Here is a 16460-nt window from a genome sequence, read left to right as displayed (position 1 = left end):
TCCTAAGCAACAGTTCTGTGCTCTTCAAGTGTAAAAGGCTACTCCGCCTTCAGAGAAGGAGACTTCTTTTAGTGCACTCTCTTACTGTCTTGGATTAACAACCTTCTTGGTTGTAACCAAGTAAATAGCTGAGTCTTATATTTCTGTTTATGTTAGTTCTGTTGAATTTCATAACTGTTGCTTTGTTATTTAAGTCGAAAGCCTTGAGGAGGGTTTAGTTTTTATTGCAGGTAATTCACCCCCCCCCCCTCTTGCCGGTCTCCGCTGCACCAACAAGTGGTATTAGAGCCCAACAGCCTCAGAGGGACTAACCTCCATATGAAGCACAAAGATCAGAACAATGGCCGGCGCAAACATTCATCCCCCGAAGTTCGATGGAGATTTCGCTACATGGAAGCGAAAAATGGAGGTATTCTTTAAAACAGATTTTGATATTTTAATTACTATGAAATATGGTTTTGCAGCTCCTAAAGACAAAGAAGAAAACACGTGGAGCAAGAAGGAGCAAGCCGACTTCGTTGCCAACGGAAAAGCGGAATTCCACCTCCTCAGTGTTCTGCCACCTTAGGAGGTAAGCCGGATCGGAAGTTACGACTCCGCGAAAGATCTCTGGGAGAAATTCCTGGAGCTTCACGAGGGTACATCCGAAGCGAAGCTAACTAGGCGCGACATCCTTCGGAACCAGTTGACGAACCTCCGGATGAACCAAGGTGAGAAGGCAGCGCAGCTCCAAGCAAGGATCAAAGAACTGATCACGCAACTAACCAACCTTGGAAAAGAAGTAACGAACCGGGATTCCATCCGATACGCGCTCAACGCCTTCCCGAGGACTCCAGAATGGGCATCCTTAGTAGATGCGTACTACATCTCTAAGGATCTTGAGGTAAGTAGTTTAGAAAATTTGTTTTCAACTTTCGAACTTCACGAATCTCGAATTACAAAAAATCAAGTAGAAAAGTCGAACCTCAACATTGCCCTACGAGCTGAAAAGGACGATCCCAACTCTGAAGCGACGATTGACGAAAATGAAGCTGCATTAATGGTAAAATGATTTAACAAGTTTTTTAAATCTAACCAATTTAGATCGCAGTCAAGTAAACATCGTCAAAAGAGAAGGACAGTCCGTTGCTACAATTGCAACGAAGAAGGGCACATCAAGGAGGACTGCCCAAAATTGAAGTACAAACAAAAGGAAAAGACAAAGACCAATTACAAGAAACCAAATTCCTCCAAGTACAAAAATTTGAAGGCGACATGGGATGACTCTTCATCCTCCGAGTCAGAAATCGAAGAATTCTCGGGACTAGCATTGGTGGCCAACCACCTCTTTGAAGATAACTCAGACTCAGAGATGAGCATTGATCAAGGGGGAGAGACAGAAGAGGAAAGCTGCGATGAAGGGGGAGCTACCGACAAACAGGTAAGTAAGGTACGTGCCCTAAACCCTAAACAGTCTTTTGAGTTTATTAAAGCTTTGTCTAAAGATCTATTCAAATCAGAAAAAGAAATTGCCAATTTAAAAATAAGTTTGGAAAATTTAAATTTGGAAAATGAGATTTTGCAATTAGAAAATACAAAATTAAAAAATGAAATTGAAAAATTGAAAAGTGATGCATGCTTAAAGAAATTTCCAAATTCAAAAATTATGATTTATGAAAAATTAAATTGGTATATTAGAAACCATCAGGGTCAACTTAGAAAAGTACCAAGAAACTATATACCCCCTAAGTATCTGACTAACCCAGTAGGAAGGAACCTCTATTGGGTTCCAAAATCCGTACTTAATTAATCCTTTTAAATTAAAGGCTTCAAAAGAGAAAATTAAACATTGATTTTCCTAATGCGGCTTTGACTAGAAAGTGGTTGTTGCTCCAATAACCAAGAAGGCATAGTGCCTCGGTAGTCGCCACTACCTGGAAGCCAAATTTAGAAAAAAAACTGTTTAATTAACATTTTGATAAAAGCATTGAAAATAAAATTGAATAGTGCTTAGAAAAAGTGTTTGGGACTTAGAAATTTGTTTAGAATTTTTTTTTTTAACTTAGAAAATTTTTAGTTGCATTTTGAAAAACATTTTGACACTTAGAAAATGTTTAACGTTGAAAATTTTCAATGAAAATCTTTTTGTTCCCGTTTTTGCTGTGATCAAAGGGGGAGAATAAAAGATAAGTTCAGTTGAGGGCAATTTACAATTTTTTTTATATATTTTAATGTTGCAATTTAGTTCAAAATTGCAAATTTATGCCTGAATTGTTAGTTTAGTAATTTTCTTTAAATTACTATTTGTTTGGTTTACCCCTAACTTGAACTTGGTTGATGCACATCAAAAAGAGGGAGATTGTTGAACCCCGTGGTAGTTTTGATGTGATCAACCAAGTTGGTTAGGTCCTGCGTTTTGTCTGATCCCTGTGTCTGAGTGTGCAGGAACTTAGGAGCACAGGAAGTCGAGCGGAAGACGCAGTTGGCGAGAAGGACGGCACGGGAAGTGAGCCGACGGGCTCGGTGCGTCTGAAGGATGGGAGAGCTGCGGAAGAGTACACCCGGTGGGCGAGAAGAACATGCGCGGCGTTCGAGGGACGTAAAGCCGGGGAGGAAGCCTGCTCGAGGAGAAGGCCGGGAATTGGGTTCGGGTGAGCCCTATTCCGGTAGGCCGCAATCACCCAAGGAGCTGAACCGGAACAAGTCAACTGGAAGTTGACTTGTCAATGGTTCGGTCGACCGAACCCCTTGATTGGTCGACCGAACCCCTCTGTATCCGAAGCCAGCTGTTGGTGACACGTCAGAAGCCACGTCAAGCAGCCAACCGTTGGGGAGCTGATCGGTCGACCGAACCTTCTGATCGGTCGACCGAACCTTCTGATCGGTCGACCGAACCTTCTGATCGGTCGACCGAATGGAAGTATATCCAGAGACCAAGTCGAGCAATCTGATCGAGCCAACTCAGCAGAAGACCGTTGGCAGATCGGTCGACCGAACAAAAGGATCGGTTGACCGAACCCAAGCTCGATCCACAAAGACTGCACCTGGACGTGAAGCTGGGCAGGTACAGCAGGTTCGGTCGACCGAACCTGGGGATCGATCGACCGATCCCTCTCGAGTTAAACTTGATCCCGAAGGATCAGGTGAACTGATAAGCTCGAGAACCCCTATATAAAGAGGGTCTCGGGTAGCTCTTAGTGATATCGAAAACAGTGAACGAATACGAACGACTTCGAAATACAACTCCTGTACTCTCATTTCCTAAGCAACAGTTCTGTGCTCTTCAAGTATAAAAGGCTACTCCGTCTTCAGAGAAGGAGACTTCTTTTAGTGCACTCTCTTATTGTCTTGGATTAACAACCTTCTTGGTTGTAACCAAGTAAATAGCTGAGTCTTATATTTCTGTTTATGTTAGTTCTGTTGAATTTCATAACTGTTGCTTTGTTATTTAAGTCGAAAGCCTTGAGGAGGGTTTAGTTTTTATTGCAGGCAATTCCCCCCCCCCCCCCCCCCCCTCCCTCTTGCCGGTCTCCGCTGCACCAACAAAGCCAAGTTTAGTATCAAAACCAAGAATTAGAAACTAGTAGTTTTAGCATTAAATCAAGGTAAAAATAAGCTCGGTAAGTGAAAAACTTGAAGTATAAAAGTGGTAAGAATATCAACTGTAGCTGGTGAATACATACTTTCTTATTATATATTCATAACAAGTCTTTGTATTCATAAGTATGAGAATATCATTGACTAAGATAGAGATATAGCTTTAACCTAACCAAAGATAATCAAAATGATTTAAATATAAGAATGCTTAGTTTGACATATTAATCATGTTGAAAATTTTATTATCATTAGAATACAATGTATATGAACAAGGCTTGGATGTATAATAGATTAGACAATGGATTTATCGGTCAAGAATTTTTTTGTTGGAGTTGAAGAGTTTGTGAACTTCTCTAAGTCTCATCTAGAATGTTAAATGATGTTGAGTTAAAGTGTCCATATAATTAGCGCATATGTAGAAATACAACTTTTCGTGATAAAGATGTAGTGAAAACACATATATATATAGGTATGAGTTTGTTCTAAATTATTACAACTAGTATTATCATAGAGAGTCGTATATATTTGACCAAATTAGATCTTATGTTGCTCCGTCATCTTGCCCATTTTCTCTAAAGGAATCATCAAGGCATGTGAATGTAATGCAATCAATGGTTTACAACGCAATGAATGCATATGACCAATCAAATATAGAGGAAACACTTATGCCTAAAGCTCAAAAAATTTATGACATGTTAAAGGCAAGTGAAAGAAAATTATGAGAAGGCATGTCTTCTAGTCATTCTCAACTATCAGCTACTGCAAGATTACTAAACATAAAAGTAGAACATCATTTCTCTAAACAATATTACGATGACTGTTGATACTCCAAGGTAGTTTTGATGTGATCAAACAAGTTAAGTTAAGTCATGTTGTGTTTAACCCTATGTACAAGTGTGCAAGAACTTAGGAGCACAGGGCGTCAAGCAAAAGACACAGCTAGTGAGAAGGACAACACAGGAGATAGTCGATGGACTCGGTGCGTCTGAGGGACGAGATGCTACGGAAGAGTACACCAGTGGACAAGAAGGGAGCATGCGATGTTTCCAAGGGACTAGAAGTCGGAGCAGAAGATTGCTCGAGGAGCAAAAGATGCAACTGTCCGAGGGACGAAAAGATGTGAAAGAGTACGCTGGCGGACGAGAAGGAAGAATGCGACGATTCCGAGTGACAAGAAGCCAGAGCAGAAGCTTGCTCGAGGAGAAGGCCGGAAGTTGGGTTCGGGTGAGTCCTATTCTGGATGACCGAACTCACCCAAGCAAGCAGAGCCAGAGCGGAAGACCCAGACCGATGCAAGCGGAACCGGAGCAGGAGACCGGGACCAAAAATCAGCAAAATTTGATTTCTGGTGCTCATGGCGCCCGGACCAGTCCGAGGCGCCTGGACTTTGGGCGCTCGGAACCTAATTCTTAGGCAAATTTGACGTGGCATGTACCGTTGCATCAGGGATAACATATTATCCCATTCCAGGTGCCTGGAACCCTTCCAGGCGCCCCGAACAGGGCTATATAAATAACTCTACTCCCATAAGTTAACATGAACAAGAAATATCCAAGCAACACTTGTACACACTTCCTTTTCTGTTTAGCTTCGTCTTTCTGTGCTTTCATTGCTATAAAGAGACTTCTCCACTTGAAGGAGAAATTAGTGTGACTTCACTGCCTTGGATTAACAATCTTCCTGGTTGTAACCAAGTAAACTCATGTGCCTCTGTCTTTTAGTCCTTTTTATTATTCTTATGCAAGTGTTATTTTAATCAAGTTATAAGTCGAGAAAGATTTTATTTTATTTTTGTGCAGGGCTATTCACCCCCCTCTAGCCGGTCGCTAAGGGCCCTAATAATGACATGTGTCAATTGATGTCAAAATTGCTCCCCGCTGATAACTGTATAACTGATAGCTTCTAAAATACAAAGAAATTGATTAGAGATTTGAGTTTGTCAGTAGAGAAGATTCATTGTTATATCAATAACTGCATAATCTTTTAGAATGAAAATAGTGAACTGATGGAATGCAGAATGTATAATCACCTTTGTTATAAGTAGAATAGTAACATGTCTAGAAAGAAGAAGAAAAATATTTCTTAAAAGTGATGTATTACTTCCCGTTAATAACTAGGCTCTAACGCTTGTATACATCTACCACAACAGCAAGCCATATGAGGTGACATCAAAATCATGTACATGAAGGAGATATAATGTGTCATTCATATGACTCCCCTATATAGAAACATCTTGATATAATATTTTCCTCCTTTGCAATAGAACCATATAATGTGAGACTTGGACCACGTAATGGAAACATCAAAATTATGGAGGTTGAGTACCCTACTTTACTTTTAAAAATATGTGTATTATTCAGATGTATATAGTATGATCCAACTTCAAGAATAGATACCAAAATACATCGTTTCTACAATTTAGTTGAAATTAACACAAATAAAAGATTCAACAAGTTTGAGTCTTTCATCTTCAATGTACAAGTTGGTCAAGTATTTTATCTCAAGTACCCAATAAAGAGAAGAAAATCTAGTGAATAGTTAGCAGTGTGTCACATAAATTCTCGGTCAACCATAGAAATGTCGAACTCTATAACTTTCCAAAACCATGATGCATATCAAAATCAAGAAATCAAGATACACACAGTTGATTCAAAAATATAATCCACATCATAATTACTTGTCAATGTTAATGTTATTTACAAGGAAATAGATGGTGGATGGATGTCTTGCAGTTAGGAGGTCAATGTACCAATGGAGTATAGCAATTAGAACTTATAAAATATTAATTTAGTTGATTTAGAATGATATCATGTGATTAAAAATTAGTAACACATTGTATCAATTTTTTTAAAAAAAACATCTTTCTAGTTAAGACATTATTATTTCAAATGTGTATATCTTATACTATGATTTTGCATACATAGTCATGCTACCAGGACATAGAGCACATGGTGACCAGATTGTTTTGAGGGTTGTTGGTTACTAGTAAGTATTTATGTATTTAGTAATTATTCCAATACTTAATCTTATTTTTATTTATTACACATATCTCATACATGGTATTTTTTTCATGTAGTTTTGTCCCGAATGACCATCAGGTCACAACCTACATATTTAAGAGGTTTAAATAACGATTCGTTAAAAGTAATCTTGAGGGTTCAGTGTGACCATGAGTTTTAATATTTGGGCAAAGGGTTTAAGTTAAGTTTACCCTTGTATTTGATATGTGTATTTGAGTTGTGTAGGTTTGTAGGATACACATATAACTTAGCTTGATAGCTTCAGGTTCGGTGAAGGATGGAGCATCCGAGGGACCATGAAAAAGACAACAAGGACAAGCCGAGGGAAGCACACTTCGAGGCATACGTGAAGGATGGCATTAGGACAAGCCGCAAACTTGAATGCATCTGAGGGATAAGAGCCAAAAGAAGGAGGCTTGAAGGCAAGAGGTCAAGGCTACCAGAAAAAGTCAAATGAGTTGTAAGGATCTAAGTGCGAAAGAAATGTACCCAGGAAGAGAAACCCTAGGTTTAAGGTTTTACCATTCGACTGACAACTAGATCAGTCTACTAGAGTAGGACACAGAATGTTTCTATACCCAACAATTGTAAAAACCAGTCTACTGGTACTATAGCCAATCAACTAGTACTGTAGTCAATCAAATGGTACACTGTAACAGTCTACTAGTAAAAAGTCATTGGCAAAATCATGGATTCTATAGAGTACCGTTAACCAGCACCAATTGACTCGTGTAAAGATCAGTCGATTGGTAACGGTAAAATCATCTTGTTGATTTCCCCAAGCTCTATAATGGAGCTTAGGGTGGCTGGCTTTAGTGACAAAATTAGACTTGGTTAAAGCCTAATTTGAGTCTCCAAGCCTTCATAGCAAATCCAAGGTCTTGATTGAGTCTATGGCGAGGTTTCTCCACCGACAAAGAGAATTGTACTAGCCAAAGTTTCCAGGGACTAATCCATCGACAGATAGGGATTATCCACCTTATGGACAGCCGTGAAGTTGGAGCTTTATCTTTAAACCACGTAAATCAATGTGTCATTATGGTTTGCTCTTCTTGTCTTTAGATTAGCTTTCTACTTATTGTTTTGTTTTTCCATTGCGCTAAAATTGTAGGAAGTTAACAGTTGGGGTGATCGTCTATTCAACCTCCCTTTTAGCTTGCTCAAGATCCTCAACAAGTGATATCAAAGGAAGGAGTGCTCTTGAAGGACTAACCGCTAGAGGGAGCAGTGCTAGAGGAAGAAATGGAGTTGGAAGGAGCACTCGAAGGGGATATCTGAATTCCACCTCCATATGAGTATGGAGACTTTGGGTATTGGAAGTTGCAATTGGAGACATGGTTCCAAATGTATTGGAACTATGGGATCACATTAGAAGAGCCCTTCAAGGCCCCAACAGACAAGAAAGAAAAGTGTCTCCGGCCATGGTATTGGACCGAAGAGCAAAGGCAACAATCGGAGGCGAACAAGAAGGTAATTCAAATCTTGTTAAGAGTCTAATGTCATGTCTAGTGTAGGTGAATACAAGAATACAAACGACCTTTAGAAAAAGAAAATTTTATATCATGAAAACCCTACAAAAATTCAAGAAGTGGGGGAGCCCAAGGAGAAAGACAAATTGAATGTGGAGGCATGCTCTACATCTGAAGAGAAGGAGGATGTGAAATTGTCCACATCTTTGAGGGAAAATGAAGAAGAGCAATCTGAGATAGAGGAGATCTTGGAAACTCAACCCTCAACTGCCTCTACCGAGAGGAGCGGGAAAACCCATATCAAATGCTTTGGATATGAAGAGATGGGACACTATAAGAGTAGGTGTCCATTGCTCATGAAGGTAAAGGAGGTACACCCTAAACTCACTAAAATTGATTTAGAAACTAATGTGAGTTGTAGGAAAGTATCCAAGGAGAAGAAGCATATTAGATACTTCACGTGTAGTGAAAGGGAATATTACCACACAAAGTGCCCAAGGAAAGGAGAACTCAAGAAGTTGAAGTAATTAAGGAAGTGAAGGAAGAATGGAAACTCGTGTTAAGAGGGAGCTCCAAAGGTAAAGGGTAAGGTAAACCCTAGTTTAAATTTGAATTCAAAATTAAATTTCTCCATGCATGTTAGAAATAATGTAAATTATTTATCAATGCATAACTATGGATTTAGATATCATAATATAAATAGGGTCAATGTAGATCATAACCCTAGGGGACCTATTCATGCTAAATCTAGTAACAATAAACCTAAGGAAAACTTAGGCAATAATCCCAAGGGGTGGCATAGCCTAGGAAGGTGAGTATGTCTAGGAGTGTCCATGAGGAACAACATGATTCTAGGATCAGAAAACTAGAATCGAAAAATCAAGCTTTAAGAGAAAAGTTTGATAGGTTAGAAAGAGTTCTAGATAGATTCACTATTAGATCTAATAGACTTGATAAGATTTTGGATAGTCAAAGACCTAAAAATGATAGATCGGATTTGGGATACCGATCTAGTCCCTCCAAGGCTAAGGAAGAGACTTATGCTAGGGTTGCATATGACTATAGCAAGGAGTGTTTAAGAAATGGCAATGGAAAGTCATTTAAGGATAAGGAAAAATTAACTAAGGACAAAGTGTCTAAGGTTAAGAAGGTCAAGTTTGTAGGCCAAGTATCATCCAAGGTACACCGATGTGGCCTAGCCATAGTGGATGAGTCACCTAGGGAGGTAGTTAAGGTTAAGAGCTTTAGGGGAGTTCAAAGAGTTAATTTGGAACTCATGGCTAATGGATCTCAAGTGAGTTGAATATCTCATTACCTCGAATCATTTGTTTCTGTACAAATCATTAGTTGCATAGCAGAATAGAACTAAAACAATGAAAGCAATAAGAATGAAAATAATCAAACTCTAACATGTTTCCTTTTACGTGGTTCGGAGATTGCTTGCTCCTACTTCACGGCATGTCCTTGAGATGGATGACCCCTCAATCCGTCAGTGAATTAGTCTCCAACAATCTCCAGCTAGAGCTTACTCCTTCTCAGTAGAGTGCAACCTCTCACAAAACTCTCTTCCTCTTTACAAGAAGAAACTTAGGCTTAGGAGGAAGAGAAAGACTTGAAAGCTTGAGAGATAACTTAGGAGTTTTTCAACAAAATCAGTAACCTCCATCCCTCAAAGATCCTTTAAATAGAGAGGAAAAAGTTGATCCCGAATCAACTCATTTCCTACACCAGTCGACTGGTGTAGCTGTTGGATACAGCCAATGGTACTCCACAGAATCTATGATTCTGTCAACGGCTTTCTACTAGCCGACTGGTGTCACTACCAGTCAACTGGTCTTCACAATCATCGGGCACAAAACCATTCTGTGCTCTTGTAAATTTGGACCAGTCAACTAGCCTCAGTACCAGTCGAATGATCCCTTATATTCACTTACATTTATCCTCTCCAGAGTCACCCTTGAAGCTCTCTTTCTCAGTCTTTGTCCCTCATATGCACTTGAGCATGTGGCCCCTTTCCGTGTCATCCTTCACGTTGCCTTGAAATCTGCTTCCCTCGGCTCCACTCTGTTGTTCCTTATCCGACTGTCCCTCTAATGCATCATCCTTCACCGATCTCATCCGATCAATAGGATGAGATTTTGCTCATATGTTTCACCAAGTCCTGCATGACTCAAATATATATCAAAATAATATGAAAACCTAACTTAAAATCTTTGACACACACATCAAAATCATGATCATACCGGATCAAACCTAGGTTAATTTCACTCACAGACATTACTTGAGATTCTAGATGGATCATGAAATATGCTAAAGTGATTTGAAGATGAACTTGAGTCTCAAACCTAGGGAATTGACACATATGAGATGTATTTCATGCATGAAAATATGACATTGGATTCATATTGAGTGATAATTTATTTTGGATCTATAGATGCCATATAAACTAATGTTAAGGATGAATTATGATTTAGTATGGACAGATACTTCAAGAGGAAGCCAAAACTAGGACTTTAGGTCAAGGTTCGATTGAACCATTTAGATATTTTTAGATTTTATGTCAATCTTCGGATTTGTGATAAATATATTTTTAAATATATTGTTTTCAAGTAGACAAGGATAAAACAGACTTTTTTACAAAATTTAGAAATTTTTAGAGATCTGTAAAATTTCTGGTGTATTTTTGACGTTGAGTCAAAAATATTATTTTTGGCTGAAAATAGGTACCAATCGACTGGCTCAATTACCAGTTGACTGGTAACAGTATTTATCGAGCATGGAATGGTTCTGTGAGATTATTTCAATGAGGGCAATCGACTAGGGTGTAGAGGAGACAACTGGTACAAGTTTGAAACTATTTTTCAACATTAGGTTTGACCGGGATAACTCGTATAGGTGTATGAGATTCTTGGAAAATAAATACATGAGTTTAGGGTCAGTTTGGATGATCAAATTTTAATTGGGATATTGTTGAAAGCTTTTTGATATTAGGCAAAGGGGGAGAAGTAAGGTTTAAGTGCAAAACCTTAAATACCGTTGCGGTGAAATTCCTAGCTCAATGAGGAGCTTAGGTATAGGGGAAGCCTTGTGATAGGTTCCAATGTATGTTGCATATTTTATTAACATGGTTGATTGCAATTATATTTTTCCTAACTTAAACCTATTGCTAAATATCAAAAAGGGATGATTATTGGAAGTAATCTTGAGGGTCCGGTGTGACTATGAGTTTTGATGTTTGAGCAAAGGATTTAAGTTAGGTTTACCCATGTATTTAATATGTGTATTTGAGTTGTGTAGGTTTGCAGGTTACACATATAACTTAGATTGATGACTTCGGGTTCAGTGAATGATGGAGCATCTAAGAGACCATGGACAAGACAGCAAGGAAAAGCCGAGGAAAGTGCACTTACGCAAAGGATGGCATTGGGATAAGCTACAAGCTTGAATGCATCTGAGGGACGAGAACCAAAGGAAGGAGGCTTGAAGGCAAGAGGTCAAGGTTGCAAGGAAGAGTCAAGTGAGTCGTAAGAGTCCGAGTATTAGATAAATGTCCTTGGGAAAGGAAACCCTAAGTTTAGGGTTTTACAAGTTAACTGGAAATTGGACCAATCGACTAGGGTAGGGAAAAGAATATTTTTTTGTCTGATGGCTATGAAAACCAGTCTACTGGTACTGAAGCCAATCGACTAGTACTTTAGCTAGTTGGCTGGTACTGTAGCTAGTTGACTAGTAAAGAGCCCTTGGAAGAATCACAGATTCTGTAAAGTGCCGTTAACTAGCACCAGTCAACTGATACAAAGACCAGTCAACTGGTAATGGTAAAATCAGCTTGCTGATTTTCCTAAGCTCTATATAATGGAGATTGAGGTGGCTGGCCTTGGTGGCAAAATTAGACTTAGTTAAAGCCTAATTAGAGTCTATAAGCCTTTATAGCAAATCCAAGGTTTTGATCGAATTTGTAGCAAGGTTTCTCTACCGACAAGAAGGATTATGCTAGCCGGAGTTTCCAAAGACTAATCTACCGATAGATAGGGATCGTCCACCTTACGGATAGCCATGAAGTAGGAGATTTATCTCCAAACCGCATAAATCGATGTGCCATTGTGGTTTGCTCTTCTTGTCTTTAGATTAGCTTCCTACTTATTGTTTTGTTTTTCCATTGTGCTAACATTGTAGGAAGTTAATAGTTGGGGTGATTGTCTATTCAACCTTCCTTCTAGCCGACCCAAGATCCTCAACATGATTGTCCTCAGCTGGAACTACATAGAGGCTTGTAGACCAGGACATGAAGGACTTCTATTACAATGAATTCTTGGTAAGTATTTTCAATATAAAACATATTTTGTAGTTTAAAATTAACATGATACTAATTCTCAAAATCTATTATTTCAAAAGAGGTATGTTTGGGAGGAGGGTCATGAGGCTAAATTTTAAAAAAAAAAAAATTTGGAACAACTACAGTGCTAAATTGTACAAGAACATGTTATACAAGTGGAGATAGAGGGGCACCAAGCCATCCGAGGTACCTGATACAGTTTGGGAGGCTTGAAGAGCCATTTGGGTTGCCTAGTATTGGTAATCCAATTCAGTGATTGATCAAGGCAATCGTATATCAAAACATACTGGGCAGAGCACTGAATCCGCAAAACATATTGTTGGATCTCATTCTATCGTGGAGCATGCCTCTGACTTGGTAAGTTTAAAATTAAGTTATATAAACATTTTTTACATATGTTTTGTATTAGTGTTAGTATCCCAAGGTAGTTTTGATGTGATCAACAAAGTCAAATTAGGTCCTGTTGGTACTGTTTGATCCTTGTGTCTAAGTGTGCAGGAGCTTAATTAGGAACACAAGAAGTCGAGTGGAAGATGCAGCTAGTGAGAAAGATGGCACAGGAAGGAAGCCGATGGGCTCGGTATATCCGAGAGACGAGGTGCTACAGAAGAGTACACCGGTGGGCGAGAAGAACGTGTGCGATGTTCGAGGGACGAGAAGTCGGGGGGGGGGAGCCTGCTCGAGGAGAAGACCAGAAAATGGGTTCGAGTGAGCCCTATTCTAGTTGACCGAAATCACCCAAACAATCGGAGCAGCAGGAGAGCAAAAGATGGCTGGAAGTATTGCTGGAGGTGCCTTTAAAGGAAGTTGAAGGCGCCTCCCGCGCCTCACTGTGGAAGGCGCCTTCCATGGCTGGAAGGTGCCTTCAATGAACAGTACGAAGGCGCCTTCCATCCATATGGAAGGTGCCTTCGACCAGAAAAATATTGTCATTGCCAAAGGATAAAGCTTTATCCTTTGGCGTCTCGCTGGAGGCGCCTTCCAGTCTGTTGGAGGCGTCTTCCACTCACGGATAAGATTTTTCAGGAGCTATAAAAAGGCCCCTGGAGCTAGAAAATAAACAACAACTTTAGTAACACCTCATATATTCTTTTCCTATCAACTGTATGAGCGTCTAACGATTGTAAGAGGCTTCTCCATGTATACGAAGGAGATTTTTTAGAGATTTTCATTGCCCTTGGATTAACAACCACCTAGGTGGTAACCAAGTAAATAGTGTGTCTCGTCTTTTTAATTGTTAATTTAAGTTATTATTATTGTTGCTTTTAATTTGAATTGAAAGAACGGGAAAGGTATTGTTTTCTTTTTCAGGTTATTCGCATCTCCCTCTTACTGGCCTCCAAGGGTCCTAACAATTAGTTTTAATGTACTTGCATTCTTTGTACGCAAGCTGCTGAATTACATAGACCTGTCACTTGTTGGGAGATATTTAATAAAACTCATAAGAAGAAAGATAGGTCATTTGTTAATTAACGTTCCTCAGCAATTAATGTAAGAATATTAACTTTCATGAATATATTTGTAGACTTTATTTGGAGGTTAATAAAATTATTATTTTGATACAGAAAATAATATTCACTATAGTTACACAAGCATCTTAGCCTAGTGCAAAGAGAGAGGGATCACAGTCTCTTTTCGCTGATGAGGTTAATGACATTTATCATGATATCATCGTTGGAAGGAAGAAGTGCTCCCTCTATGGGCTGGGTTCTCTAGCCAAAGTTGTCTTTGACCAGATGAGGGCTCCAGGGATCAGGGGGCGTCCTAGTTCCTCCTCGTCTAATGAGGTACAAACATTGCGAGTGAAAAATCAATATTTGTTAACTCGACTCTCATCATTAGAAGAGATGATGGTTGAGAGGGATGCAAAGTCACGGGAGATGCACGAGCGACAGACTCAAACTGAGGAGATTGTTCGTCATATGCAAGCGTTGAAGTAACGTTCTCTCAATTCACAGATGTCACACCAATATGGTTTGGAGTCCCAAGAGACCCAAGATCCTAACGATTCTCCAACTGAGTGGATCATTTCGAGGTATATTATCCTTTATCTTAGCTTTTAATTTTTGCTCTATGTTTTAATCAAAAATATTATTATTATTTTTTTAAAAAAATTATATGGATCTCTAATTGTATTATAATTTTCCATGATCTATTTTAGATATTACATATTTCTATCACTATATCCAGATATCCAAAATCTAAAGTGAAGTACATTTTTTTTATTTTGTATTAGATTTTTATCAGGATATCTTGTATGGATAATGTAAACTTTGTGCCGAAATTTTAATTGTATTATATAATACATTTTATTATTTTTGGATGTTAATGTGATTTTGTGTTGTGAGCTCGTTTATATGAATTGTATTGTGAGTTTGTTATGAAAATAATAACAGGAAAAATTGATGAAAATAGGGAGCTTTTTAAATTTTTTTAATGAAAATTAGTGCCAGATTTTAATATTCGTCGCTAATGGATAAAAATAAGGAGTTTTTTTTAATTTTTTTTAATGAAAATTAGCGACAGATTTTAATATTCGTCGCTAATATATCAATAAGTTCTATTTATCAAAATAGCGATGGAGATGTAATCTCCGTCGCTAATTAGCGAAGGATATTAACTTACCATCGTTAATTTGTTTACGGAATCTAAATTTTGTTCAGGCTATTAGCGATGAATAATAATTTACTGTTGCTAATTAACAACGAATTTATTTAAATCTATCGTTAATTGGCTTATAGAATATAGTGACGGAATATATAAATATGTAATGACAACATATATATATATATATTCCATTGTTAATCAGCAACGGTGTTATATATTCAGTCGCAAAAAACGTTAGCGGTGGATATTTAAATGACGAAATATATTTCATCGTTGATCCGTTTCTATATGCAATTAATGACAATATAACTTTATCGCTAGAGGCTAAATTTTTTGTAGTGAGAATCAAATCCAGTATTATATATAGGACGTGGTTCTCGTATGATTGAGTAATTCAAAATCTCTCTGTTTTCTATTGATGAGGAGAATATAATGCTGTCACCTTAATCCCTATGAAATATCCGTCTCTTGTTCTTCTTCTCCCATAGGATTAGGATTTCATAGACGATGCTGACATGATAACAAATCCACTGCATGCCGTTTCATCATATGTTTTTGTTTATTTAATTTCCGATGTAAATTTTGATGTTAACTTGATCTAGTACATGTTTTATTTTCGAATTCATATGGTTGCTAGAATTTCGATATGCAATTCCTTGGGAAAACCTCCATCATGGACTTGGTCGGACTATAAACTATTTGAAGTCCAATCGCAGTGAGTTAGGTTCGTTTGGGGTCTACTTAGGTAAGGTTGCTTTGTGGGGTTAACAATGAGTATTGGATTTCAAAATGTGAGTAAGATACATTGCATCAAGCCTTGACTTGGGAGATCCCTAAAGTCAATCTAACACTTTGGGGAGCTCTATATAAACTTATGGGACTCGTTAGTTGACTTACAAGGACTTCAACTTTTTCATTCAATTCGAAGGAATTAAATTGGCTAGACTAGAAACAAAAATATTCAAGTGGAGGTTCATTAATTCCACTTGAATGAAGGCTTGACTGAATTCCTAGTTGATTGTTGATATAGTCATTTGAACTAGTGTAGTTAACTATTGACCATTTAAATTGAATAGAGGCATGTGAAATATGTCCATTGGAGTTACTCTTACATAAAGACTTGAAGAGTTTTGAGTGAAAAAAGATTACACGAAAATATTCTCTTGGCGGTAGTAAATAAAAGCCCAAACTCTCAAAGGGCTTACAATTGAAGTTGAAATCTCCAATGCAAAAAAATCTTTGATAATTTCCTCTCTTTAAGTTTTAAATTCTATGAGGAAACATCTCAAGGTTACAATTATAAGAGGCCTACTCCATTATCTCTTGTGAAAGAGTGAGTATTGATCCTCTCCGAAAATGGGAGGGTGAAAAGTTGGAGATGTGGTTACTGTATTGACTGGACTTAGACCACGTCTTGTTCTACAAAATAAATAACGTCAGTGTCGAACTAGA

Source organism: Zingiber officinale, chromosome 4B (genome assembly GCF_018446385.1).
Source record: "Zingiber officinale cultivar Zhangliang chromosome 4B, Zo_v1.1, whole genome shotgun sequence".
NCBI lineage: Eukaryota > Viridiplantae > Streptophyta > Magnoliopsida > Zingiberales > Zingiberaceae > Zingiber > Zingiber officinale.
Note: the sequence above shows the minus strand (reverse complement) of the source record.